The sequence below is a fragment of the Nanorana parkeri genome, unplaced genomic scaffold (assembly GCF_000935625.1).
Source record: "Nanorana parkeri isolate BGI_ZX_2015 unplaced genomic scaffold, ASM93562v1 scaffold2984, whole genome shotgun sequence".
In the NCBI taxonomy this organism is placed as follows: domain Eukaryota; kingdom Metazoa; phylum Chordata; class Amphibia; order Anura; family Dicroglossidae; genus Nanorana; species Nanorana parkeri.
In genome coordinates, this window is record NW_017309252.1 from 30,293 (window position 1) to 33,268 (window position 2,976).

A 2,976-nucleotide genomic window follows, 5' to 3' on the forward strand; every position below is an offset into this window, starting at 1 on the left:
CACGTGCTGGGGGGGGGCGCATTGCGGGAAATGGCCTTGGGGCGGCAGGCAGGGTAGATCCAGTCCTGGTTACTCCCCAGCCCCTGAAAGAATAAATGCAAATCAACATGATACTGGACATAAACAATAATCATCACCATGCGCGGCTCCATAATGCTGCTTTCCACCGACATTACATTGAATCACAAAAAGATACAAAAGTCTATGTGCACTCTGACCCGAGATGACAACAGCCGAGAAGAAAGAACAAAAAGCAGCAAGGGTGTCGCTATGAAATTGTTGCGCCACTTGTCCTTGTCTAATGATTGTTCTCCTGCGTTGTCACCCTGTCCCTACGGTTGCCACCCTTTGTTCAAGTGAAACTCAAACACTCTAGCGCTACACGGCAATTCTTTTTTGGAGGATATACAGGAGAGAGTGAGGAGAGACAGCCGGGAGAGAGAGCGAGGAGAGAGATAGCCAGGGGAGAGTGAAGAGAGACAGCCAGGGGAGAGAGAGAGGAGAGACAGCCAGGAGAGAGAGGGAGGAGAGACGGCCAGGAGAGAGAGCGAGAAGAGACAGCCAGGAGAGAGAGAGCGAGGAGAGACAGCCAGGAGAGAGAGAGAGCAAAGAGGAAAAAGCCAGGAGAGAGAGTGAGGAGAGACAGCCAGAAGATAGAGACTGAGGAGAGGCAGTCAGGGAGAGAGGCAGGAGAAGGAGCAAAGAGGAAAAAGCCAGCAGAGAGAGAGAGAAGAGACAGTAAGGAGAGAGTGAGAGAAGAGACTGCCAGGAGAGAGCGAGAAGAGGAAGCCAGGGGAAAGAGAGGAGAGACAGCCAGGATGAAAAGAGAGGAGAGACAGCCAGTAGAGTGTGCCCTTCAAGAATTATCTACACTCTGTGTTTCAGACACCTCCTTTCTCCCCAAGTTCCAGTGTCCCTCCGTGTCCCGTGCCTCCTCCATGCATTCAAGTTGGAATACCAGGACCCCGTGGTTGCCCCTGTCTGCTTGACATTGTGACATCTTGTGTCTGGGTTTCAGCTGGCCTGGAACACGGACACAGCACATACAGGACTCAAAACCTGGACTGTCCTGTTAAATCCAAGTACAAGTACTTCCCCTCATGTACTTGCCGATACCATTTACCGATACTTTTTCTTAAAGGGACAGGTGACATTTTAAAAAAAAACAATAGACTAATGATTTTAGGCCAATTTCTTTATGATTAGGAAGAACTTTAATTTAAGACTGTTTTAGAACAATAAAACATTTAGCCCCCCACTGAAAATAGTCTGAACTGTGATATTTACACATGAATGGGAGGCGCTATTTACATATGAATAAGCCGCGACTCATTCTCCCCCAAAAAATGTCAGCACCACGCTCGAGTGTGTTCGGGTTTCGCATGGAGAAAAGGTGGCAACCCTACGTCCCTGGTGATGTGGACACTGTGTATTTGCTGTCAGAAGGGTCTACTAGTGGGGTCAGGGCTGTAGCTACCATGGGGCGAGTGAGGCACTCGCCTCAGGCGCAGCTGAGAGAGGGCGTAGCCAGGGCCAGCCTGGCTGCACCCCCTTGCCCCTTTTGCCAAGGTGAGCACAGGGCGCCATTGGCAACAGGGGCGCCAGGCGGCCAACACAGCTGCTGCTCAGCAGGGAGAACAGGAGCGGCACAGGCTCTAGCTTCTCCTCGGATCCCCGTTTCTCTCCCCCACCTGTATGGGCCGAGGACTTTGTGTCCTCAATCTCTTTTTCATGAAGGACTGTGTGTGTGTACGTTGGGGGAGGGGATGTTTTCCCCCGGTGTGGGATTTACAGAGAATGTGTAAAACCTGGTTCACACCTGTACGTTTTGTAGCGCGTTCAACGCTCTACGAACGCTCTACAAAACGCTCAAACATGAAAATCCCATTGTTTTCTATGGGTATGGTTCACACCTTGCCGTATTTCAGCCCGTCTGAACGCTCTACAAAACGGCCTACGCCTGAGAAGGTACAGGAGCTTCTTTGCAGCGTTTTTGTCTCGCGTTTCCATTGGGATACAGCCAAGTAGCCCTCGGAAACGCGCGTTTTTCGCACGGTTTTTTTACCGCGAAACGCGCATATTCAATACGCTTAGGTGTGAACAGGTCCTCCTAACTCCGCCCCTAAGAGGCGGGACCAGCTCATTCTCTGGGACCAGTGACAGCCTCTCCAGCCCTTTCGCACAGCCGCCCGTACATGCTGCAGGTGGCTGTGCGGCAGGGAAGGAGCGGCACGATCGCGGGGAACATGTAAGATGTGTGCAGCCTGTCCGTCCTGCTGTGCTAGAACTCCTGTGTTGGAGGAAACAGGGTCAATAAAGAGAACCTGTCACCTCCAGGGGCTATCACACAGGGGCTTGTTAGCTAGCTCCTGTGTGATAGCAATAGCTCAGCCATTGGGTTACAGTGAGGATGTTTCAGGGAATTTATACACTCTGAGACCCTACGGGGAATGTCCCCTGTGATTGCACAGATGGCTATGGTAACCCGTGTCTGGTAATTACAGTGCAAGTTCCAGACAATGGTCCACCTGTGACCGGGTCTAGTAATAGTGGAATATCTCCTAATTGGCTGAATTGATGGTGCTACCAAATGCCAAAGGAAACCTCTCATTTCTATGACTGTCATGTATACAGAATGTGAATGTGGTCAGCTTGACATACATGACATGGTCTGCACGGCTTGTTCTTCTCATCGTACAAGATACGGCCTGTATATAGGGTTCAGTAAAATAAATTTATAGGTGAGGGTTCGTTTTAATTTATATTTCTATAGTACTTTCCCCCCTGGGGACTCAAAGTGCTTTATCTGCTATTGGGGCAGATGGTGAGGGCGTCGTTTTTGGGTGTGCTCAGTAGAACATCATGCTGGGGCCAATTGTAGACAGGAGCCAAGTGACCTACCAACACGTCTTTGGAGTGTTGGAGGAAAGCACAGGGAGAAGATGCAAAGTCCTGACCAGTGGTCCTTGTGGGCGG